This window comes from Bubalus kerabau, chromosome 9 (genome assembly GCF_029407905.1).
Source record: "Bubalus kerabau isolate K-KA32 ecotype Philippines breed swamp buffalo chromosome 9, PCC_UOA_SB_1v2, whole genome shotgun sequence".
NCBI lineage: Eukaryota > Metazoa > Chordata > Mammalia > Artiodactyla > Bovidae > Bubalus > Bubalus kerabau.
The window spans coordinates 94,056,628-94,083,861 of NC_073632.1; the positions used below are offsets into that span (position 1 = coordinate 94,056,628).

At 41.4% G+C, this 27,234-nt stretch overlaps 1 long non-coding RNA gene across 1 annotated transcript in view; it reads left to right on the top strand.

The window, feature by feature from the left end:
* LOC129619467 (uncharacterized) overlaps nt 1-26,132 on the top strand; it is a 51,611-nt gene extending 25,479 nt beyond the window's left edge. The window contains exon 3 of the long non-coding RNA XR_008697890.1: nt 25,533-26,132. This is a non-coding gene — a long non-coding RNA (uncharacterized LOC129619467). The remainder of the gene's footprint in view (nt 1-25,532) is intronic.
* The last annotated feature ends 1,102 nt before the right edge of the window (nt 26,133-27,234 follow it).

Genomic DNA, 27,234 nt, shown 5'->3' on the forward strand with positions numbered 1-27,234 from the left:
ATTCTCTGGGTTTCAAGGGCTCTTCTTGCTTAATCTTGTTGGCTTTAATCTTCCTGCCCTGCCCAGCCCTTCATCTGCCTCCAGGGTTTTCCCAGGACAGTGGTGGATTCACTTTGCTTTTTCCTCTTTCCAGTATTAGATCAGATGGTGACTGCAGCCATGAAATTAAAAAACGCTTACTCCTTGGAAGGAAAGTTATGACCAACCTAGATAGCATATTCAAAAGCAGAGACATTACTTTGCCAACAAAGGTCCATCTAGTCAAGGCTATGGTTTCTCCTGTGGTCATGTATGGATGCGAGAGTTGGACTGTGAAGAAGGCTGAGCGCCGAAGAATTGATGCTTTTGAACTGTGGTGTTGGAGAAGACTCTTGAGAGTCCCTTGGCCTGCAAGGAGATCCAACCAGTCCATTCTGAAGGAGATCAGCCCTGGGATTTCTATGGAGGGAATGAAACTCCAGTACTTTGGCCACCTCATGCGAAGAGTTGACTCAATGGAAAAGACTCTGATGCTGGGAGGGATTGGGGGCAGGAGGAGAAGGGGACGACAGAGGATGAGATGGCTGGATGGCATCACTGACTCGATGGACGTGAGTCTCAGTGAACTCCAGGAGTTGGTGATGGACAGGGAGGCCTGGCGTGCTGCGATTCATGGGGTCGCAAAGAGTCGGACACGACTGAGCGACTGATCTGATCTGATCTGATGCTCTGATGCTCCAGAGCACAGTCTTTCTTTAAACACACTCACATTTTTTTCTCTTGTTACAAAAGTAATGTTTTAGAAACCTTAGGAAAAAAATAGGTGAACTAAACAATGAAAAAAAAAAGCCACATATAATTTAATTACCCAGAGATGCTTTTGTGTATTTCCTTCCATTCCTTTGTTTATTCATGTGTGTGTAAAATCCCAATTTAAAATAGAATGATTCAGTCTTGATGTAAAATGAAAATAAGATTTTGTTTTATTATGCCATGATTGCTTTAAAGACACCTCTCTATAGCTTTTGCCAGCTCTCCAGTAGTTTATATAAAATACCAAAAACTAAGTTTGCCTCTTAGCTTTAATTATCTGTCTAGCAGGAAGGCAGTTTTCTCCCCTTGAACTCACTTTCATGTATAAAATAAGAGCCTCCTACCTCTCCACTGATTTGTCCACCATCTCCAGGGTGAACTGAACAGGAAGCTTCAGAATTCTTTCCACCCGTTCACGAGCCCCCCACTCCCCCCGCCCCTGATTGGAAGAAGCAGTGACTTCCTTGCCTGGAGAGATGGGAGAGCCCTCAGGCTGTGAATTGAGCCAATGCAGAAATAGAAGTTGGCATCAGCAAACAGGCCAGAGCCTCTCTCCTCCCCATTCCATCTTCCCTTGTGGTGAGCGTAACAGGAAGGGCACCTCCTGTCTGAGGTTCTCCAGCTGCACTGCCTACTGCTGCTAGGGCAAGCCAGGTTCAGTTCACCCTCCTGACTCTGCTGCACCCTGGGTCCTCTCAACTATTGCCTCTGTGTGTGTGTGTGTGTGTGTGTGTGTGTGTGAAATTGGTTGGAACCCAGAAGGAAGAAGGAGCATCATCAGTCAGCATCCCAGTCCCAATAATGGTCTCTGTAGAATACACTCTATAGTTTACAATGTGTAAAGTATATGTGTAAGTATGTGTTATTTCTCAGAATTTGAATTGTAAGTAGATGTTTGTCAGTTGCAGAGAGACGTTTTGATTTCCTTTAGGGCTCCATAATTACACTTCCTAGAATAGCTCAGAAAACAATTTTGCAATTATGTCAAAGCTAACCTATAACTTAAGTATAAAATTAAGCAAAATATAAGTTGAGTAAAGTGCCATTCACATATACTCTGAAACCACCAACCCACGTTCACTTAGTTGAGAACCACAGAGCAAATTTAATACACTTACAGTTGAGTCAAATTTAATATACTTATAATTGAGTTGTTCTTTTAGCTTAGGGGCTGGCTAAGGTACCTTTCGGAGAAGGCAGTGGCAACCCACTCCAGTCCTCTTGCCTGGAAAATCCCATGGATGGAGGAGCCTGGTAGGCTGCAGTCCATGGGGTTGCTGAGAGTCGGACACGACTGAGCAACTTCACTTTCACTTTTCACTTTCATGCATTGGAGAAGGAAATGGCAACCCACTCCAATGTTCTTGCCTGGAGAATCCCAGGGACGAGGGAGGCTGGTGGGCTGCCATCTGTGGGGTTGCACAGAGTTGGACACGACTGAAGCTACTTAGCAGCAGCAGCAGGAGCAAGGTACCTTTATTCCATCCCTTCCTCACATCTCAGTTGCTCTGATCACCATGAGGTACTTCTGTGCGAAACTGACCAGAAGCACGTCATTGCATTTTGTGATGGTATTTTATGTGTCAGCTTGACTGGATCGTAGCATGTGCAGATATATGGCTAAATGTTATTTCTGGGTATGACTGCATGTCACCAGATGAAATTGGCATTTATATCAATGGACTTAGTAAGGCATTTGCCTTCTGCAGTGTGGGTGGGTATCACCCAATCCATAAGGGCCTGAGTAGAACAAAGAGGTGGAGGAAGGAGGAATTTGGCCCTTCCTGCCTGGCTGACAGAGCTATGGCCAAACTGCCAGAGATTCAGACAGGAAAGAGGGATAGGAAGAGAAAGGGGAAATACTCAGAATTAAAGAAACAAAATAGGGATACCAGGCTTCTCCTATGACCCAAGCATCATCAAGTGTATAGATGGGAGATGCTCTGAAAGCTGACCTAATATGATTCTAAGCACATGTGAAACTCATGTAGGGAATCTCCAAGTAAAGCTTTGCATAGCTGGGGACCCACATTAGCAGGTAGACATTTGTTCTGTAAAACAAAATTATACCAGAAGCTGTGCAACCTGAAAACAGGAACATAAATCCTAGTAGAAAAAGTAGAGATGAGAGAGATATGGGCTGGGGGTTGGGGGTGCGGAGAGTGAGAAATTATCAAGGGTTAATTGATACTTGCAACCTCAAAACATATTTTATTGCAGAGCCTGGCGGGATATTTGCCTATTCATTTAATTAAGAGTGTTCTGTTCAACTATGATTTTCTAGGTTGGGCAGAGGTAAGGTAGGACATTGATATTCATTGCTGCACAGGATCTTCTGAAATAGTGGGAATTAATTTGTGTTCATCCCTTCTGAAGAGATCCTATTTTCCTATAAGATCCCTCAATTCATCCCAGGGGTGCATCTTAGATAAGACTGAGGTGTATGTGCTTGGAATAGACTAAGAATGGCAGCTACAGCATTAAAAGGAATTGTTTGGTCTTACTTTGTTTTTCTGCCAAAAATAAAGTGACATATAAAAACTCCAGTTACCCTCAGCACTAGTTGCATTAATCTTAAGCATTACTCAGTTGTGTATAAATAAATCACATTACTTTTACAGAAAGTGATTTAAGGCCCTTAACTATCATCATGATACGTGCGTGTTTAGTCGTGTCTGACTCTTTGTGACCCCATGGACTAATGATACGTGCGTGTTCAGTCGTGTCTGACTCTTTGTGACCCCATGGACTACAGCCCGCCAGACTCCTCTGTCCATGGAATTTTCCAGGCAAGAGCACTGGAGTGAATTGCCATTTCCTTCTCCAGGGGATCTTCCTGACCCAGGAATCAAATCTGCGTCTTCTGCATTGGCAGGTGAATTTTTTACCAGCTGAGCCACTGGGAACAGATTTGGTCACATTTACCTATGGTTCTTGCTATAGTGAAGACCCCTTCGCATGCTGAGTCACTTCAGTGGTGTCTGACTCTTTCCGACCCCATGGACTGTAGCCCACCAAACTCCTCTGTCCATGGGATTCTCCAGGCAAGAATACTGGAGTGAGTTGCCATTTCCTTCTCCATGGGATCTTGCCCACCCAGAGGTCGAACCTGCATCTCTTAACTTCTCCTGCATCAGCAGGCAGGTTCTTTACCACTAGCGCCACCTGGGAAGCCCATTGTGAAGATCCCTCCTGTAGCGCTTGCATTAGAGGGAATCTGGAGATCTTTTGATTAAAAAGGATAAATTCATTGTCTTAAAAATGAATAATGTATTATATAACTAGCATATACTATGAAAAATACATTTTCTTTTTTTTTTTCTGAAATTTTACTTAGAGATTAAGGGTGCAGAATTTAACTTCATGCCATCAGCCTAATGTTTTTATCTTGGGGTTACTTAGAGTAAATGTCTTTCCTTCTTAATTATTAGAGAAAGCTAGATTCCAGGTGGATATTGTAGAATCCGGTTGTTGAAGACTAGTCAAAATGCTGAGGATAATTTTTCATTTTCATGTTTTTTAAACTCCCTCTTCTTCCTATATCCTCCTTTTTCCCTTTCAACTTTGGCTCTTATTCTCTTTTCTTTACTCTTTTTCCCATTCTTCCACCTTATTTTTGGCTGCTCTAAATGGGCCAGTTTAAAATGTAGTGAAATCACAAACTTTAAAAAAGGTCTGACCAAACTTTCAGGAAAGCTATTTCATAATACTGTCAAAAGCTTCATGAAAACTCAGTCTTTGAACTAGCAGTTCTGCCTCTAGAGATTTACCTTAAGGAAATAATCAGAAATGATCAAAATAATAGTATTCATTCATTCATTCATTTACTCTTTACAACAGCCTATGATATTTCATCTCTATTTTGCACAGGAGGAAACTGAAGAACAGAGAGATTGTGATTACCAGGATCTAGGGGATTGGGGGAAATAGGGAGATGTTGAGGGAAGGGTGCAAACTCCCAGGTGCAAGATGAATACATTTTGGGGATCTCATGTACAGCATGGTGACTAGACTAAAAATGCTTTATTATATACTTGAAAGTTGCTAAGAGAATAGATCTTAAATGTTCTCTATACACACATGGTAATTATATAAGGTATTAAATGACCATCTGTGGTAATCACTTTGCAATGCATATCTGTATCAAATCATCACAGTGTGCACCTTAAACTTTCTTACAATGTTATATGTCGATTATTGTTGTTTAGTCACCAAGGCATGTCCGACACTTGCGACCCCATGGACTGTAGCCTACTAGACTCCTCTATCCATGGGATTTCCCAGACAGGAATACTGAGTGGGTTGCCATATCCTTCTCCAGGATATGTCAGTTATACCTCAGTAAGGCTGGGAGATTTTTTTTTTTAAGTTGAAAAGGCCCATCAAGAGCCTACCCACACGGTTGAACATGGATTTACATCATCATGAAATTTCAAAACACTGAGGACAAAGAGAGGATCTTAAAGTTTCCAGATAGATCATGTCATACATAAATCATCTGAAATCAGAATGACTTTGTAATCTTTAAAATAGCAACATTGGAAACTAGAAAATAGTGGATCAATGACTTCAAAATTCTGAAGAAAAAAAGAAAGAGATAATTTCAGAACTAGACCTCTGTACTCGGTTGTTATTAGCTGAATTGTGCCCCCTCAATTCCAATATGACTTGTCTTTGTAAGACTTACCTTTATAAGACTTGTCTTTATAAGAACAGAAGCTTAGAAAACAGACACCCAGAGATGGAAAACGGTGTGAAGATGGAGAGAGAAGATGGCTATCTACAGCCAAGGAGAGAGGTCTTAAAGGAAACCAACCCACTGAAACCTTGATCTAGGACTTCCAGCTTCACCATGAGAAATTTCTGTTGTTTAAGAAACGGAGGTGGGGCACAGCGAAGTCTAGTAACTTGTCCAAGATCACACAGCTGGGAAAAGGTGGATCTCAGACTCAGACAGTGACTCTAGCATCCATTCACTTAACCTCTGCACTCAGCCTGTCAACAGATACAAACAATGAGTCCTTCCGAAATGAACTCCCAAAGATGTTACCAAACCAGAAGCCATCTTTTCTCTCTAAAAGCACATGTCAAAGAGAACAGTTGACCTCCAACAATCCTTTGCAGTTTCACGTTTATACATTTTTAATTGTGTATAACTATTATGTATATTAATTATTATGCATAACTAATTATGCATAACTATGTATTTGAACTATTTCTTTCAGTGTTCTTAAAATTTATGAGGTAATGCTACTTCAAGTAAAATAGCTGCAACCGGGAATGTCAGCAGAGTATGCTCTAACAAAATAAAACTGGCAATGTCATTCAAAGAATATTCAAATGTGTTTTGTCGTTGCACAGATGGTCTCTTTCCATGGCAACACAGAAAAGAGGTTCTTTTCCATCCTGTTGATGAACTCCTTTGATAAGAATGTGAGAATAGAAAGAAAAAATCAAGGTTTTTCCATTTCTTTTTAAGAGAGGGGTTAAACGTTATGTTTTGTTGATTTTTTTTTTGAAACTGTTAACAATTGGCTCTGGTCCTTTCCCATCCAGCCACACTGCTCTCAGCTTCTGGTTGTTTAGGGGTATCTAACCATTCATTCGGAGAAGGCGATGGCACCCCACTCCAGTACTCTTGCCTGGAAAATCCCATGGACGGAGATGAGCATGGTAGGCTGCCGTCCATGGGGTCGCGAAGAGTCGGACACGACTGAGCAACTTCACTTTCACTTTTCACTTTCCTGCATTGGAGAAGGAAATGGCAACCCACTCCAGTGTTCTTGCCTGGAGAATCCCAGGGACGGGGGAGCTTGGTGGGCTGCCTTCTCTGGGGTCACACAGAGTCGGACACGACTGAAGTGACTTAGCAGCAGCAGCAAACATTCATTACTGAATCCCTAATGTTTTGAGGTTCAAAAAATGACACAACCTGGACATTTTTAACAAAAAATTGTTAAATTTTTAAATTCTCTTATAAATTCACATTTATAAGAGAATTCCTACTCAAACAGTTTCAAAGCATGTTTCACAGCCTTTGGTTAATCTGAATATTGATGATGATTTGATTTTATGAGCATGTGCTGTGCTCAGTTGCTTCAGCCTATCCAACTCTTTGCAACCCCATGGACTGTAACCCGCCAAGCTCCTCTGTCCATGGAATTTTCCAAGCAAGAATACTGGAGTGGGTTGCCATTTCCTCCTCCAGGGGATCTTCCCGACCCAGGGATCGAACCTGAGTCTCCTGCCCTTCTGCATTGCCAGCAGAATCTTTACTGCTGAGTCACCTGGGAAGTCCACAAGGCAAATTCACTCAAACGAAAAATGGTGACTCTTGCCATTTAGAGAATTTCATAAAGTTATTGAAATGAATGCTAAAGAATGGCTCTTCTCGCTCACAAAGTCACTGGCAAAGAAGTTTCCGCAGAGTTAGAAGACTTGACAATTGAAGAGGAGACATTTGACAAGGGATGATGATTCTTTGAAAAGGAATGACTTGCATATCAAAGGAGTAAGAAAAGATCTTGTAAAATACGAGGAAATTCTTGAATGTATTTGCTTCAAAAATAATGACTGCCTTTCTAGTTTGCAGTGAAAGTCAGATGTGAAGAACGTCAAACTGCTATCAGATAACCTTTCAGGGAAAAAAAATATCCCTAACAAAGCAAGCCATACTTAATTCTTCCTTTATCCTAAGAATTATTACGTACATGCAATGATAGCCTAATGTTTGGGCTTCACTAGTGGCTCAGATGGTAAAGAATCCGCCTGCAATGCAGGAAACCCAAGTTCGATACCTGGGTTGGGAAGATTACCTGGAGGAAGGCATGGCAACCCACTCCAGTATTCTTGCCTGGAGAAACCCCATGAACAGAGGAGCCTGGCGGGCTACAGTCCATGGGATCGCAAAGAGTCATGGATACAAATGAGCAACTAAGCACAAAAATTTTTAAGGTAATATAAAACTAATTTCAATAATTTTAACTTCATTTTCAGGATAAGAACCTAATTAAGCTTTCTTTTGTATTTTCTGTTTATTATTAAGTGTTGGTTCCCATTTTGTGCAGATTTACTGTTAAGTGGCTCTTTTCTGGTACCAATTATTCTTAGATAATGAGGACTTTCTGTACTTTATGCTGACAGAGCAGAAGCTAAATGGGGTTAGCGAGACTAGATGGCCTGCTCATCTTCAACTTCACTTCAATAAAAAAAAATTCTTCTAAGGACCCACAGTGTCTGGAACGCAATGAATGGAATCCCTTTTTTTTTCTTTCACCTTTCTTCACAAACAAGGTTTATCTTCTCACGGCTAGGTTGGATGAAGTCTTTGTAGCCCTGCAGAAACAGGTCCATGTTGACAGTCCCAGGTTTAGCAGAGACTCAGTTAAGACCCAGCTTTCCTTGGCAGCTCAGACGGTAAAGAATCTGCCTGCAATGCCAGAGACCTGGGTTTGATCCCCGGGTCAGGAAGATCCCCTGAAGAAGGGAATGGCTATCCATTCCAGTATTCTTGCCTGGAGAATTCCATGGACAGAGGAGCCTGGCGGGCTACAGTCCATGGGAGTAGCAAAGAATTACACAGCTGAGCGACTAACACTTCAGTGAAGAACTAGCTGTCCAGAGTAACCCTGGCTGCCCAAAGTCAGGGATCCTCAGTTAGAAAGAGCTTTACCTCAGAAAATGCTGACTAAAGAATTCACTTTGCCATGCACAGAGAAGTATTCATTAAGCTAGTGCTTGGAAAAACCTCTTTTTATTTGCCCCAGCAGTTCACCTTTTAAGTTCTTACACGTTGTGGATATTGCTGAAAGGGTAGATGAAATGATTTTTTGGCATGAATCAGTTTATTCACTTATGGATTCATCATGGGTGTTAGTTTTGCAAATAATTTAATAACAAACAATTAATTAAAAAAAAATCTCTCTCAGAAATGATTACAAACACATTCAGCCACTAAGAACTCTTGTCTCTCTCTCAAAAACTAAATCTTCCTCTAAATTCTGTAACCATTTTTATCCTGTTCAGTAATCTTAAGATGATGAGTAAGTATAAGGAAAGTGACCAATTCTAAAGATTAATCTTCAATTGGACAATGTTTTACTTGGGGAGATTCCATTGAAACTGAGCAAATATCTGTAATAAAGAATAAAAAGTATATTTAGGTATTTAGCATACTAATATGAAAGTGGCAGTCTTTCATATGGGCATGGCAGCTTGCTTCTTTTTCAAATTATTTATTTATTTATTTAATTTTGGCTGTCCTGGGTCTTTGCTGTGCCCGGGATTTCTCTAGTTGCAGCGAGTAGGGTTCCTGTCTGGTTGCAGTATGCTGGCCTCTCAGTGTGGTGGCTTCTCCTGTTGCAGAGCACCTACTCTAGAACCCAGGCTCAGTAGTTGTGGCACATGGGTTTAGTTGCCCTGCAGGCATGTGGACTCTTCCTGGACCAGGGATTGAACCCGTGTCCCTGGCACTGCAGGCAGATTCTTTACCACTGGACCACCAGGGCAGTCCTGCAGCTTGCTTGTTAGTCAGTTGGTTTCCCCTCTTGGCTGCCAAAGTGAAATGTGACTAGTATATCCATAGCACCTTTCCTAAAAGGTTATAACAAAAATATAGTCTTTGTTTTTGTTAAACATGAACTGTTTGAGTTTATTGATGACAAGCCATGCTATGTTTACCTCTGCTCAAAAGAGCCAAATTGCCATTCTTCTCTATTCCATGTTAAAGAAAAGTTATATTAGAGGGCTTTGTGCCACTAGTACTTAAAATAACAACAATTTTAACAGATCTTTAATTCAGAAAAAAAAATTAAAAAAAAAAAACTATTTGGAGATTGACCTATGGCTAAATTCTCATTAGTCCCTATTAGAATACAGATAATTCTAGCATTGCTACATCTTAATGTTGCTGCTGCTGCTAATAATAATTTAGATGTTGGTTTGCTAATGAGTCGATTGTCTTGTTCTGTTGCTAGTCTGTTTCACTGTTGACTTCCCTCCTTTCTAAACCTATAGTTCTAGAAGGAGGCTAGAATAAGACCTAAAATTTGAATTCATTAATTTCAAGCGTTGTTTGGAACCCTAAATCAAAGAGCTGATTTTAAAAAGTTAATAGATTCGGGACTGTGTTGTATGCACTTCAATTATTTGTTCCATTCCTGATGAATTTTCTTCTTGCATGACAGATGTCTACCTTCCTGAACCAAGTGTTAAGACTTGAAATATATCATTCATTTTATTTTTTCAAAAACCAAATGAAATCTAAGTATGAGGGGAAAGTTAATAGCAATCGTTATTCAGGCTTGATTCTCAATTTCCCACTGTACCCCCCGCCACCCTGGACTTTGTGAGTTCTTCTGAGATCTTACAGCAAAGCTGAACATCTGGGAAACTCCACTGCTCTGTGGCCTGTAAGTAGTTGATATTACAGATGTCTGTGACTTTGTAGACCTTGGAAATTGTTCCAGTTTTAGTGCCACCCTTGGAAACGGGACTCGGTGCCTAGGAACCAGCTGCCAGAGGTAATTCCTCACTCATGGTCCTCTGAGGTTTTTTCCCCTCCCTCAATCCTAAAAGTTAAAGCCTAATTGCTGTTCCCTTCTTGTATTCATCTTTCTCTTGTACCTTATCTTCTCCCTCACTCCCGAAGTGGATACCTGTCTCTCTTTCCTCTATCAAAATCTCTTAATTTTTTAATTTTCAAAAACAAAAGCCAGAAAGAAAGGTTGTCTTCAGGCAACTTTCACCTGACTTTGAAACATGAACTTCTCTGGGAAGGAAAATCCCAAAGTTCATCTCATTTCTTGGGAAATGATTTAGAAAAATAATAAACAGGAAGAGCCAGATAGATCTCAATAATTATCATTTATGATGTAGTTTATAATTAGATAAAAAATAAGAAACATAAAAATGCAAAGTAAATGCAGGAAGATGATGAATGAAGGGTATAAAATAGAGGTGGAAAAGAGTTGTTGGCAATCATTAAAAACTAAATTGTTTTGGTTTAACTTGACCTTGCTAACAAAGGTTGCTTGTGTTAACATGACTTCTGGATTTCCCCCCCCATTCAAAGAACAGTCTCCAGCTTTGATATTTAACTTTTGACTTCAAAACACAATTCCAGCAACATGCAGTGTTCCTCCATGGGTGGACACGTGGAGCGAACATCTTGTCAGAATCACCAAGTGGGACTCTTGGACCCTCTCCAAGACCACTGCTTCTGCAATTGTTGTTGTTGTTTAGACACTAAGTTGTGTCCAACTCTTTGTGACCCCATGGACTGCAGCTCCTCCACGACTGATGACTGTGCATGATTGGAGCAGTCCACATGTTCTGGAGCAACACATGAACTAGTCAGAGATGAATGCTCTTTCAGTCACTGGCCAGCTGAAAATTTCCATCCCAGGACTTCATCTGCTACTCAGGGCTATCACATGTCCCTCTTTCTGCCTCTCCTAATTTCAAAGCTCTTGCTTGGGTCCATCCCTAGGCAGAAGTGGCAAGGGCCATACAAGTCTCTTCCCTGGTTAGTCCTGGTTCACTGCGGGTTGCCTTATATCAGCTCTGGTTATTGCCACAAGCATCACTCGGTCATAGTCATCTCATGGATAAGTTTTTGTATCCTGGAACACAGTCAAAACAAAAGAGATGTAGACTTCTTATCTTTAAATATATAGTCTATTTTTAAAATTGGAGTATAGTTGCTGTGTTAGTTTCTCCTGTACAACAAAGTGAATCAGCTATATGTATACACATATCTGCTCCCTCTTGGATACCCTCCCCATCCTACCTTGGTCACCACAGAGCATGAGGTGAGCTCCCTGTGCTATACCGCCTGTTTGCTTTTTGAACTCACCTTGGGCTTGGTGCTAGGTGACCCTCTTCTCCAGCACCTCACCAGGAGATACCACAGCTCTTCATTTTCAACACTTCTCTTGTTCCTGAGAGTTCACCTCTAATCTGTACCCCATTTCTCAATGGCTCAGCTCCACATTGACATTTAGGGTTATTTGTTATTTTGTGGTGTAAACCTGTATAACAACTCTTGAGTGGGTTATGACTAGGGTACTCTTGCAAATCCAAATTGGAACCCTGTTGAGAGTGAAAAGGACGCTATCATAACTCTGGGACTGGAGTCCAGTCCAACCATACAATGATCGTCTAAGTGACAGCGGGCACTCTGAGAAGTGCCACAGTGCCAGTTTTTCTTTCTTCTTCCTTTTCGTAATGATTGATTTCAATTTTCTCTTAAACCTCTAATTCTGCTAACTGTTGAAAACACTTGACTTTGGCATTTAAGAAGAACTTAAGTCCAATTTAAAACTTAACCCAGTCTCTCTAGAGGTAAGTGTTCAGGCTCTCAGGGACTTGCCCATCTCTCCTCCTTTCCTTCTCCTGGTAACATCTGGGTGTTGGGAAAATTTCCTAAAGGCTGCACATTTAAGCCAGGGGCTGTCCTGCAGGCCTTCAGTCCTGGTGGGCTTTGGGTTGATAAGCAGCTCCATCTTCTAGGTCGTCAGGCACGAGGCTCTCTCCGCACTGCATCTGCTACCTAAATGGCTGCATGGAGTGCCTCCCAGTTTGTTTGCAACATTCTCAAGGCCTGGAGTCACCTTCCCTGCTATCTTGGCCCCATCATCCTGGCTGCCACACTGCTACAGTCCCTCTGAATTGTGCCTCTATTTAGAATCAGGCCAGCTCAAGTGGGTTCACCTCCCAACCTTGCTTTCAGGGTCTCTTGATTTCTTCTGGAGCACTTCCAAGCAGATCTACCCCCCACTTAAGTCTGCATACTCTGCCAGGGCATGGATGGTGTCTGGACCCCTGAGACACCACCCATAGACTCAGGCTAGAAGCGGATGGGTAGAGACGGAGTTGCTTTTTCAGTTGTTAAATCCATGATACACTACCTAGTTCACTATTTTAAGCCATTTCAGTTCAGTTCAGTCGCTCAGTCGTGTCCGACTCTTTGCAACCCCATGAATCGCAGCACACCAGGCCTCCCTGTCCATCACCAACTCCCGGAGTTCACTCAGACTCACGTCCATTGAGTCAGTGATGCCATCCAGCCATCTCATCCTCTGTTGTCCCCTTCTCCTTCTGCCCCCAATCCCTCCCAGCATCAGAGTCTTTTCCAATGAGTCAACTCTTCGCATGAGGTGGCCAGAGTACTGGAGTTTCAGCTTTAGCATCATTCCTTCCAAAGGAATCCCAGGGCTGATCTCCTTCAGAATGGACTGCTTGGATCTCCTTGCAGTCCAAGGGACTCTTAAGAGTCTTCTCCAACACCATAGTTCAAAAGCATCAATTCTTCGGCGCTCAGCCTTCTTCACAGTCCAACTCTCACATCCATACATGACCACAGGAAAAACCATAGCCTTGACTAGACGAACCTTTGTTGGCAAAGTAATGTCTCTGCTTTTGAATATGTTATGTAGGTTGGTCATAACTTTCCTTCCAAGGAGTAAGCGTCTTTTAATTTCATGGCTGCAGTCACCATCTGCAGTGATTTTGGAGCCCAAAAAAATAAAGTCTGACACTGTTTCCCCATCTATTTCCCAGGAAGTGATGGGACCGGATGCTATGATCTTTGTTTTCTGATTGTTGAGCTTTAAGCCAACTTTTTCACTCTCCACTTTTACTTTCATCAAGAGGCTTTTGAGTTCCTCTTCACTTCCTGCCATAAGGGTTGTGTCATCCGCATATCTGAGGGTATTGATATTTCTCCCGGCAATCTTGATTCCAGCTTGTGCTTCTTCCAGCCCAGCGTTTCTCATGATGTACTCTGCATATAAGTTAAATAAGCAGGGTGACAATATAAAGCCTTGACGTAATCCTTTTCCTATTTGGAACCAGTCTGTTGTTCCATGTCCAGTTCTAACTGTTGCTTCCTGACCTGCATACAGGTTTCTCAAGAGGCAGGTCAGGTGGTCTGGTATTCCCATGTCTTTCAGAATTCTCCACAGTTTATTGGGATCCACACAGTCAAAGGCTTTGGCATAGTCAATAAAGCAGAAATAGAGGTTTTTCTGCAACTCTCTTGCTTTTTCCATGATCCAGTGGATTTTGGCTATTTGATCTCAGGTTCCTCTGCCTTTTCTAAAACCAGCTTGAACATCAGGAAGTTCATGGTTCACATATTGCTGAAGCCTGGCTTGGAGAATTTTGAGCATTACTTTACTAGCATGTAAGATGAGTGCAATTGTGTGGTAGTTTGAGCATTATTTGGCATTGCCTTTCTTTGGGATTGGAATGAAAACTGACCTTTTCCAGTCCTGTGGCCACTGCTGAGTTTTCCAAATTTGCTGGCATATTGAGTGCAGCACTTTGATAGCATCATCTTTCAGGATTTGGAATAGCTCAACTGGAATTCCATCACCTCCACTAGCTTTGTTCGTAGTGATGCTTTCTAAGGCCCAGTTGACTTCACATTCCAGGATGTCTGGCTCTAGGTGAGTGATCACACCATCGTGATTATCTTGGTCTTGAAGATCTTTTTTGTACAGTTCTTCTGTGTATTCTTGCCACCTCTTCTTAATATCTTCTACTTCTGTTAGGTCCATACCATTTCTGTCCTTTATCGAGCCCATCTTTGCATGAAATGTTCCCTTGGTATCTCTAATTTTCTTGAAGAGATCTCTAGTCTTTCCCATTCTGTTATTTTCCTCTATTTCTTTGCATTGATCACTGAGGAAGGCTTTCTTATCTCTTCTTGCTATTCTTTGGAACTCTGCATTCAGATGCTTCTATCTTTCCTTTTCTCCTTTGCTTTTCACTTCTCTTCTTTTCACAGCTATTTGTAAGGCCTCCCCAGACAGCCATTTTGCTTTTTTGCATTTCTTTTCCATAGGGATGATCTTGATCCCTGTCTCCTGTACAATGTCACGAACCTCAGTCCATAGTTCATCAGGCACTCCATCTATCAGATCTAGGCCCTTAAATCTATTTCTCACTTCCACTGTATAATCATAAGGGATTTGATTTAGGTCATACCTGAATGGTCTAGTGCTTTTCCCTACTTTCTTCAATTTCAATCTGAATTTGGCAATAAGGAGTTCATGATGTGAGCCACGGTCAGCTCCCAGTCTTGTTTTTGTTGACTGTATAGAGCTTCTCCAGAGAAGGCAATGGCACCCCACTCCAGTACTCTTGCCTGGAGAATCCCATGGGCGGAGGAGCCTGGTGGGCTGCAGTCCATGGGGTCGCTGAGAGTCGGACGGGACTGAGCAACTTCCCTTTCACTTTTCACTTTCATGCATTGGAGAAGGAAATGGCAACCCACTCCAGTGTTCTTGCCTGGAGAATCCCAGGGAAAGGGGAACCTGGTGGGCTGCCATCTATGGGGTCGCACAGAGTCGGACACGACTGAAGTGACTTAGCAGCAGCAGCAGCAGCATAGAGCTTCTCCATCATTGGCTGTAAAGAATATAATCAATCTGATTTCGGTGTTGACCATCTGGTGATGTCCATGTGTAGAGTCTTCTCTTGTGTCTTTGGAAGAGGGTGTTTGCTATGACCAGTGCATTTTCTTGGCAAAACTCTATTAGTCTTTGCCCTGCTTCATTCTGTATTCCAAGGCCAAACTTGCCTGTTACTCCAGGTGTTTCTTGACTTCCTTCTTTTGCATTCCAGTCCCCTATAATGAAAAGGACATCTTTTTTGGGTGTTAGTTCTAAAAGGTCTTGTAGGTCTTCATAGAGCCATTCAGCTTCAGCTTCTTCAGCATTACTGGTTGGGGCATAGACTTGGATTACTGTGATATTGAATGGTTTGCCTTGGAAATGAACAGAGATCATTCTGTCATTTTTGAGATTGCATCCAAGCACTTCATTTCAGACTCTTTTGTTGACCATGATGGCTACTCCATTTCTTCTGAGGGATTCCTGCACGTAGGAGTAGGTATATTGGTCATCTGAGTTCAATTCACCCATTCTAGTCCATTTTAGTTCGCTGATTCCTAGAATGAATGTCAACATTCACTCTTGCCATCTCTTGTTTGACCACTTCCAATTTGCCTTGATTCATGGACCTGACACCTACTGACCTTGGGAGTTCCTCTTTCAGTATCCTATCATTTTGCCTTTTCATACTGTTCATGGGGTTCTCAAGGCAAGAATACTGAAGTGGTTTGCCATTCCCTTCTCCAGTGGACCACATTCTGTCAGATCTCTCCACCATGACCTGCCCGTCTTGGGTTGCCCCACGGGCATGGCTTAGTTTCATTGAGTTAGACAAGGCTGTGGTCCTAGTGTGATTAGATTGACTAGTTTTCTGTGAGTATGGTTTCAGTGTGTCTTGCCCTCTGATGCCCTCTTGCAACACCTACCGTCTTACTTGGGTTTCTCTTACCTTGGGCGTGGGGTATCTCCTCACGGCTGCTCCATTAAGCCATTTACCTATTTTTAACTCTTTTAATCTCTGCAGCAAACATTAGTGTAGGTAGCATTAATACCCTTGGGTTACAGATGAAGAAGCAGGAACAGAGAATAAGTAATTTGCCTGAGGTCACCCAGCAAATAAGGGATAGAGCCAGGATTTGGGTCCAGGCAGCCTGGTACCAGGATTTGTAATCTGAATTACAGATTACTATGCTGGGAGAAGTTTAGGGATTAGGCTAATAAAATGTGATTATTCAACAAGAAGTTTCCCCTAAATAAATTAGTTGTGTGTGTGTTACTCGCTCAGTTGTGTCTGACTCTTTGCAACCCCATGGACTGTAGCCAGCCAAGCTTATTCGTCCATGGGATTTTCCAGGCAAGAGTACTGGAGTGGGCCACCATTTCCCTCTCCAAAATAAATTATTTAGGTGTTAAAAATTCTTCTGACATGAACAGGTACTCTGACTCCATATTTTGGAGAAATATTTTGGAGGTCAACTCTTTTACTCCATTAATTTAGCTCTTCATTAAAAAGCAGCATCTCCTACCATTGGAACTCATAATTAAAATAACTTGATTGATTTGCTACTTATAAACCCCAAAGATATGATAGTTTCATAAATCAATGTTATTCCTTCAGAACTAGGTGTGCTGATCTCACAAGTCTCCTCTTCTATGTGTGTGTTAGTCACTTAGTCATGTCTGACTCTTTGTGACCCCATGAACTGGAGCCCTCCAGGGTCCTCTGTCTGTGGAATTCTCCAGGCAAGAATACTGGAGTGGATAGCCATTTCCTTCTCCAGGGGATCTTTCCAACTGAGGGACTGAACCTGGGGCTCCTGTATTTGCAGGCAGATTCTTTGCCATCTGAGCCATCAGGGAAGACCCTCTTTGGACCTTAATTAATTGAATGCCAGTAAATATTGGAATCGTTTTTAGTGCATTAAGTATTTTTTAAAATGAAACATCTTTTTGAATATTGAGGCTTTTTCTTTTCTTTCCTTAACAAAGCAAATAGTTATTTCAGACACAGAGAAATTACTCTGTCCGAGATGTTCCTTTATCATTACATCTCTAATTTAGTCTTGTACCAATTCCAAAGAACAATTGTGTAACTTCTGGATCTTCTAAAATATGTCCCATTCATTTCCTGAAGCCTTGGAAACTTTCTGCATAATGTTCTCCTCCCCAAGGCTTTATTCACTTTTAAATTCTTTTTGACCAAAAATTTGCACTTCTCCCAAACCTCTCTATTTTTTAAAAAATCTTCTTTGTCTTGTTTTTCAGTTACTGAGTAAATTTCTACTATTTTTCTCTGGCTTATTTTCCCTGGATTGTTTTAGTGATTCAATTTCTGGGCTTCATCTGTATAATTGCTACATTTTTACTGCTATTGACCATAAAATTCTGCCCAGTCACTAGGCTGTGACAAAGTAGAGGCAAAATTGCTCCTATTGCCTGATGCCTGGCTATGTGGTACTGGCTCCAGAGTCCAAGAAAGCATCCTTTTACTCCCTGTATCTTTTAGAGTCCTGGCTTACCTGATGGCTCAGATGGTAAAGAATCTGCCTACGATGCAGGAGACCTGGGCTCAATCTCTGGGTCAGAAAGATCCCATGGAGAAGGGAATGACAACCCACTCCAGTGTTCTTGTCTGGAGAATCCCATGGACAGAGGAGCCTGGCGGGCTTCAGTCCATGGTGTCACAAAGAGTCAGACATGACTGAACAACTAACACTTAACTGTCCCTTAGAGTCAGGAGCCTGTTCAATATGCATCATCAACGGGACCAGCCAAGTAACTGTATTGATAACCACCTAGAACCTCTTAGTTGTTTAAATAAAGTTAGTTTCACTTTCAATTTACTTCAGCTTCCACGTAAAGAATATTATTTATCTTTTGTCATTGGTATTTAAATAATTATTATCCTAACCCTACAGGTTCAGTGAAGCGATATTGGTATTGATATTTCAGGTCTGTGGAGGTGCTCTCCCTTTGAAAATAAGCAGTGTTAGCTTTCCGAAACTTGGCTGGAATTTGAAGAGCCAGAACCTGAGCTGAGGATAGATGCAGCAGTCCATGAAAAACGGAGAGATAAGAGGCAGCATCCTATAGAGGAAAACAAAACAAAAGTCATCCATCTTGTCCAATCAGGTTAACGATCCAAATGAGCTGAGCAGAAAATCGATTTGGTTGGCATTGGAGTAAAAAACAGAAAACATCAACAGCTAACACATTAATTCATATTTTCATTTGATTCTCAAAGTCTTGAAGCCACAAGGGTCAGAGCTGGAATTTGACCCACGTGGTGGACCAGAGAGCTTGCACACATCATGTATCAGACATATGCTTGTCTGCCTTCTGGTTTCCAGTCCTTCGAGAGGTCATTCCTGCCCTATGTCAGCCACTGATATTGGGGATCCAGACTTGCCCCACTCTCTGGCTGACTCCAGAGCCCTTGAATACTCTACTATGATCAGGACAGGGACCCAGAGAATATGCCCTGACCTGGAAAGGAGCTGCTGCTGTTGACTTTTATAGGACACCCGTAGACTGGTTTGTTGGCCCAACTTGTGCACATAACCTCAGTGAGGATGATTTGGGGGCATTACTGGTGCTTTTGCTTATGTTACTACTCTTTGGTTGGTTAGTTTAGTTGCTTAGTCATGTCCAACTCTTATAACCCCCCTGCTAGGCTCCTTTGCCCATGGGATTCTCCAGACAAGAATACTGGATTGGGTTGCCATTTCCTTCTCCAATTACCACCCTTTAGAACGCTCCTTTTATTGCCTTGTGGTTTTGTTTTTTTCTATTTTGAGTAGATACATTATAGTCTTTATGGCTGCTTATTTTCCTACCATTTTTTGTTTTTAATCCAGTTTACCACAAAATATAGATGTTCCCAGTAACTTTTTGTGTGTATCTTTTTGGGGCTTGATAGTTTATTTCTTTTTATTGCTAAGTAATTTTGCATTGTATGGATGCACTACATTTTATTGACCTATTGAAGGCTATCTTGGTTACTTGAAAGGTTTGGCTATTAAGAATAAAGCTGCTGTAAACATTCACATACTGATTTTTTGTGTGGACATAAGTTTTAAAGAAAGGCAATGCCAAAGAATGCTCAAACTACTGCACAATTGCACTCATCTCACACGCTAGTAAAGTAATGCCCAAAATTCTCCAAGCCAGGCTTAAGCAATACGTGAACCCTGGGATTTCTTTGGAAGGAATGATGCTAAAGCTGAAACTCCAGTACTTTGGCCACCTCATGCGAAGAGTTGACTCATTGGAAAAGGCTCTGATGCTGGGAGGGATTGGGGGCAGGAGGAGAAGGGGATGATAGAGGATGAGATGACTGGATGGCATCACTGACTCAATGGACGTGAGTCTGAGTGAACTCTGGGAGTTGGTGATGGACAGGGAGGCCTGGCGTGCTGTGATTCATGGGGTCACAAAGAGTTGGACACGACTGAGCGACTGAACTGAACTGAACTGAACTGAAGTTTTCAATTCATTCGTGTGAATGTAAGGAGCACATTGTGAGATCATATGGTAAGAGTATGTTTAGTCTTGTAAGAAGCTATAAACTATCTTCCACAGTGGATGTACCAGTTTGCATGTACCAACAATGTACCAACATTGATGTACCAACAATGAATGAGAGTTCATTTCCTGATGTTGCACATTCTCACCAGCAATTGGTGGCAACCATTTGGTGGCTTTTAACCATTCTAATAGGTATGTAGAAATAGCCCACTGTTGGTTTCATTTGCAGTTCTCTAGGAGATCAGCCCTGGGATTTCTTTGGAAGGAATGATGCTAAAGCTGAAACTCCAGTACTTTGGCCACCTCATGCGAAGAGTTGACTCACTGGAAAAGACTCTGATGCTGGGAGGGATTGGGGGCAGGAGGAGAAGGGGATGATAGAGGATGAGATGGCTGGATGGCATCACTGACTCGATGGATGTGAGTCTGAGTGAACTCCAGGAGTTGGTGATGGACAAGGAGGCCTGGCGTGCTGCAATTCATGGGGTCACAAAGAGTCAGACACGACTGAGCGATTGAACTGAACTGAACTGAATGACACATGATGTTGTGCATCATTTCATACACTTATTTGCCATCTGTCTGTCCTGTTTGGTAAGGTGTCTGCTCAGATCTTTTACCCTTTTTTTAAATTGAATTTTTTTGTTTTTTCTACTGTTAAATTTTAAGAGTTCTTTGTTTTGAATACCAGTGCCTTTTCAAATATGTGTTTTATAAATGTTTTCTCCCAGTGTGTAGCTTATCTTTTCATTCTGTAACAATGCTTTTCACAGAGTAGAAGTTTTAACCTTTAATGAAATCCATCTTATCAGTTTTTTCTTTTATGGATCATGCTTTTGTTGTTGTATCTAAAAAGACTTTGTCAAGCGCAAGATCATCTATGTGTTTCCTCCTATGTTACTTTCTAGAAGTCTTACAGTTTTGCATTTTACAATTATTTCTGTGATCTGTTTTGAGTTTATTTTCCTGAGAGGAGTAAGGTCTGTGTCTAGATTAATTTTTTGCATGTGGATGTCCAGTTGTTCCAACACCAATTGTTGAAAAGATTATTTTGTTTCCATTGAATTGCCTTTGCTCCTTTGTTAAAGTTTAGTTTACTTGTGTGGGTCTATTTCTGGGCACTCTGTTCTGTTTCATTGTTCTATTCATTTATTCTTTTGCCAATACCAATTGTCTTGATTACTATAGCTTTAGAGTAAGTCTTGAATTTGGGTAGTATAAGTCCTGTGACTATGTTCTTTTCCTTCAATATTGTGTTGGCTATTATGGGTCTTTTGTCTTTCCATACAAAGTTTAGAACCAGTTTGTCCTTATTAAAAAATTAATAATAACTTGCTGAGATTTTAACTTGGAGTGCATTGATATAAAGTTGGAAGAACTGACATCTTGACAGTATTGAACTTCATATATTCAAGTAAATGGAATATCACTCCATTTATCTTCTTTGATTTCTTTTATCAGAGGATTTTCATTGCCTCTTGTAGATCTTATACCTATTTCATGATTTATACCTGAGGATTTCATTTTGGGATGCTAATGTAAGTGACATTATGTTTTTAATTTCATATTCAAATTGTTCGTTGCTGGTAGATGAGAAAATTAACTTTGTATATTAACCTTGTATCCTGTGATCTTGCTGTAATTTCTTATTAGTTCCAGGAGGTTTTTGCTGTCGTTATTGATTTTGGGGGATTTTCTACATAGACAACCATGTTATTTGTGAACAAAGATAGTTTTATTTCTTCCTTCCCAATCTGGATACTTTTTATTTCTTTTCCTTGTCTCATTGCATTCATTTAGGACTTTGGTATGACGTTAAATACAAGTGGTGAAAGTGGTTATGCTTGCTTTGTTCTTGATATTGGAAGGAAAGCATCTGCTTTCTCACCATTAAGTGATGTTAGTTGTAGGGTTTTTGTACATGCTCTTTATCAATTTAAGGAAATTCCCCCTCTGTTCCTAACTCGATGAGTTTTTTTTTAATCATAAACGGATATTTGATTTTGCCAATAGTGCTTGTTCTACATGTATTGATATGATCATATGATTTTTCTTCTTATTATTATGATTGCATTAATTGATTTTTCAAATGTTGAGCTAGTCTTCCATACTGGAATAAATTCCAGTTGGTCATGGTTTATAAGTCATTTTATGTGTGTGCGTGTGTTCAGTATCTCAGTCGTGTCCGACTCTTTGTGACCCCATGGACTGTAGCCCACTTGGCTCCTCTGTCCATGGGATTTTTATACATTGTTGGATCAGGTCCCATCACTTCATGGGAAATAGATGGAGAAACAGTGGAAATAGTGTCAGACTTTATTTTTTGGGGCTCCAAAATCACTGCAGATGGTGACTGCAGCCATGAAATTAAAAGACGCTTACTCCTTGGAAGGAAAGTTATGACCAACCTAGATAGCATATTGAAAAGCAGAGACATTACTTTGCCAACAAAGGTTCGTCTAGTCAAGGCTATGGTTTTTCCTGTGGTCATGTATGGATGTGAGAGTTGGACTGTGAAGAAGGCTGAGCGCCAAAGAATTGATGCTTTTGAACTGTGGTGTTGGAGAAGACTCTTGAGAGTCCCTTGGACTGCAAGGAGATCCAACCAGTCCATTCTGAAGGAGATCAGCCCTGGGATTTCTTTGGAAGGAATGATGCTAAAGCTGAAACTCCAGTACTCTGGCCACCTCATGCGAAGAGTTGACTCATTGGAAAAGACTCTGATGCTGGGAGGGACTGGGGGCAGGAGGAGAAGGGGACGACAGAGGATGAGATGGCTGGATGGCATCACTGACCTGATGGACGTGAGTCTGGGTGAACTCCGGGAGTTGGTGATGGAGGGAGGCCTGGCGTGCTGTGATTCATGGGGTTGCAAACAGTCGGACACAACTGAGCAATTGAACTGAACTGGATTTAATTTGCTAACATTTTGTACAGGATTTGTGCACCTGTGTTCATAAGAAATATTGGTCTGGTTTTCTTTCTTATAATGTAGGTTTCTTTCTTATAATGTCTTGGTCTGGTTTTTGTGTTAGGATTATGTCGACCTCATAGAATTACTTAGGAGGTATCTCCTGTTTCTGTTTCCTCTTTATCCATGTTTACTTCTAGACTTATTCATAAGCCCCAAAAGGGTCAATAATCCTAAACTCTCATGATCAACACAGGCCTGTCTCATTTCATATGTTGCATCATATGTAAGAGAACAGGGACAGCCATTAGATTTAATCATCATGTGGCCTTAGGCTTCAACATTTAGTAAAACTCCCATTCAAGCCAGAAATATCTTATTATCAACATTAGCATAAAGAAAAAAATTTTCTGCAAGTCATCCTGGCCCTGGCAATAGTACCAAGATTAACTGTCAGTAAATGCCAGTCTATTTGTTTGGCATTATTGTAAATTAAGCAGAATAGCTTTCAGAAAATTTCCCTCTATAGGGACAATGCTAGACTGAGAGATGTATACTCAGAAAATAAGCAGCCTTTTGTAAGGAAAATTCCTCTGAATAAAACTGCCTTCAAAATATTTTGCAGCAACAATGAAAAAAGAGCTTCTGCAGGAAAAATAAAAAGCAAAACCCTGACTCTAATTCCAAGGCCAATGACACCACACTGTATATAATACAGTTTCTTTTGTGCAAAAGTAAGAACATGAGTACAAAGGGAACATTTATGAGAGCCAGCATGATCAATTTGAAGAAAATAGTGGCCAGAAACTGCAATCCAATTTTTTTTTTCCTGTCTAGAAAATCAATGAACCACAAGCATCTAATAAATCGGTCAATTATACTCAGATGCTAGGCTCTACAAAAGATGTGATATTAGGTTTTGCAAATCATTACTGTCTTACAGAGATTTTATGACAGTAAGTTCCACTGATTAAAATGCCAGTATAAAACATAGCCTTTCATTCCAATGGCTAGTACAGACTCATCCTCTGTAATGATGGAATGTAATAATTAGATAGTGGGCAAAACCCACATGTTAGCAAACAACAACAACAACACAATCAGACTGCACAAAGGAAATGAAAGAGCTGTTGAGACACAACTGAGGTGGCTTCAGGCTTAGAGCCCCAGTGAAAGCACCCAGAGCAACACCCTCATCTCTCAGATGGCAGTTGCTGGGCATGTTTCCATAACAACTCCAAGGGCTTGGCTGAGGACTTATCACTGGGGGTGCAGAGTTAGATTTCTCTGAAAGGGAAATTTTAAATTATTTTAATTAAAAAATTAAAAAACAATTATTCCTAATTTTAAAAATGGAGATCATTTCTAAAGCCTTTTCAGCCCCACTGCCTAGGGTACCATTGCCTGGCATGACAAATTCCCCTTTGTTTTCTGTAGTCAGACCTTTTAGGATAAACCAGGCCAGAGGCTTCCTGACTTTACAGCAGGGCTGGTTTAGTTTCTATCACCAGCCACAAGGCCCTAAGAAAGACTCTGGGCCTGAGTGAAAATTCTCTTTTGGGTGGAAGGATGCTCCTAGCAATGATGGAACAGATAAAAATCATTACTTAGGCCTTGCCCTGGCTCTTCCTTTTGTACTCTCTGCTCCTATTTTCCTCAGCACTGACTACCCAGGAAATGAAAGGGAAGTCTGTCTCCCATCTCTTTCTTCTAAGGTAAAGCTCTGCTGAAAATGTACAATATTATTCAATCATGAGAGATGCTATGTTAAATGCTTGACTCCAGACTGTGAGTGACCCTCTGTCTCAGGCTTGTCCGGACAATGGCTGTTAGGGACTGAATGCATTTCCCTCAAAATTCACGTATTGAAGCCCTAATTTGCAATGTGTCTGTTCTTGGAGATGCCGTCTCTAAGCGAGTAATCACAACCAAATGAGATCATGGGGTGGGGCCCTGATTTGATAGGATAACTTTCTTTTGTGGCTCAGCAATAAAGAATCTACTTGCAATACAGGAGACAAGTTCTATCCCTTGGTAGGAAGATCCCTGGGAGAAGGAAATGGCAACCTGCTCCAGTATTCTTGCTGGGATAATCCCGTGGACAGAGGAGCCTGGCCAACTACAGTCCATGGGGTCACAAAGAGTCAGACATGACTGAGCGACTGAACACACCGGAAAACAGGGACTTCCCTGGTGGTCCAGTGGTTAGGATTTCACCTTCCAATGTGGGTTTGATCCCTGGTCAGATATCTAAGATCCCACGTGCCTCGTGGCCAGAAAACCAAAACAGAAGACAGAAACAATATTGTAACAAATACAATAAAGACTTTAACAACTGTCCACATCAAAAAAATAAAGACGAAGAAGAGACACAGGAAAACTCTTTCTCTCTCTTCCTCTCACCCTCTCTCACCCCCATCTCTTCACACACATGAGAACAAAGCAAGGAGGCAGTTGTTTGAGTGCCAGGAAGAAAGCTCTCTCACCAGAAACCAAATCAACTGGAACACTGAACTTCTCACTTCCAGAGCGGTCAGAAAAATGTATTTCTATGGTTTAAGCCACCCAGTCTATGGGGTTTTGTTATGGCAGCCCCAGCAGACTAATATTCCTTGAGAGAGGGAGACAGTCATTACCTAAGATTCTGTCCATCAGACGCAGATGGTATCAGCCTTGGCAGTCCTGGAAGCCTGCAATAAAAAACACCACATTGCTGACCTTCACGTTTGGCATCTTCTCCCATACATGCAAATGTGTCTGGCAATCTTAAGGCGAGACAGCATTTTTAGTGTGACTTCTAGGTAATGGCTGCCCTGGTGTCTGCTTAGTTTATGGTGTGGGGGCTGCTGAAACCTCGTGACACAACTATTGAACACTTCGAGCATTGTCATAATTTCTTACAGATGGACACAGACGGTCCAGAACTTTCACTAAGACTGAGCAACCTGTGAGTGATCAGGAAAGAAACCACGAGGGACTGGAAATTGGACTCAGCCTCTCTGCTTGATCCTTGGGTACCACTCTTGGCAGCAAAGTGGAGAATTGGTTTTGACATCTTTATCCCATCAAAGTCTTTGTTTCTCCCTGACACTCCTTGCCACTTCATCTGTTCACTTGCAGCCTGTGCTAAGGTTGTGACTGAATGGCACCTTCTCATTAGGAACAACCCAGGGGGAGAGACAGAGGCTTGCATGCATGGAACTGATTGTGATTTGTTCCTTTCTTACAGTAATCAGTGACATCTCGGTTGATGCCTTCTTAATTTCATCGTTACTGCTTACTGCGAATATTCTTTTCTTCCGGTTTTGTCTCTTACCTGTTTTTTTATCCTCCAAATGAACATTCTCAAAAAAATCTTTGACCCTGAATTGATTAATATCTTAGCTATTGTTTATGAACTACCACACATTGAAATCTAATTACTTCTACTGTTTCTAGTTTCTCACTTTAAAATAAATTCCCGAGGAGCTTTAGACTCCTCCTCCTCTATGATTTTCAAATATTAAGTGAATAAACACAATAGAGCTCCGGTTCGGAATCCAGTAATAGGTTCTGCTTGATGGAAACACTATATGTGAAGCCCGTTCGCCAGTTCTGTGGGTGGTACCTCTACCTAATGGGTCAATGTTTAACAGTTGGTGCTCTGGAGGTCTTTGTGAATACCCGTGGGTATAAACCACTCCCCCATCACATAATCAGGCCGCCACCATCGTGTCACTAATGTGGCATTCGGAAGAGATCCATACAGTAGTCTTTCAGGCTCCTGCTTGGTATGGGTAGCAGGTCTAATTATGTCATAGAAAGGGATATTTAAACCTCTGTACCAGCTCTTTGATTAGAGCCCTGCTTTTACAGGTTCCTTGTGCCTTGAAACCAGACTTTGTTACCTCACTTTGCATCTCCACTGCATGCACTATCTCCCCAAACACGGAGAAAATATAACAAGGCTTTAAAAATGTAGCAGAATCTGACCGTCTTCCTGTACCCTTCCTCCCCAAGGCCACATCCCTCACCTCTCTAGTTCAAAAGCAATATTTCACCATAAAGAATCACTTCCACTCCATCTATGTGCTGTGCTGTGCTCAGTCGCATCCGATTCTTTGTGATCCCATGGATTATATCCCACCAGGCTCCTCTGTCCATGGGGATTCTCCAGGCAAGAATATTGGAGTAGATTGCCATGCCTTCCTCCAGGGGATCTTCCCAACCAAGGGATTGAACCTTAAACCTGCAGTGCAGGCAGGTTCTTTATTGTTTGAGCCACCAGGGAAGCCCGTGAATACTGGAGTGCATAGTCTAACCCTTCTCCAGAGCATCGTCCTGACTCAGGAATCGAACTGGGGTCTCCTGCATTGCAGGCACATTCTTTACCAGCTGAGCTACCAGGGAAGCCCCCACTACGTCTATATGATCCTGTTTATTTAGTAAGCATTGATAAGTACAAGAAAATTGGAATAACATTGGTGGTATCATGATACATAGTTAATTTGATTTATACAAAATAAAAACAAGAGCAAGTGAGACTTCTAGTTATCTGCTCATGTCAAAAATAATGAAAATGTTTATTGCACCTGTCCTATGGTACATATAGTGGTCAGCAGTGGT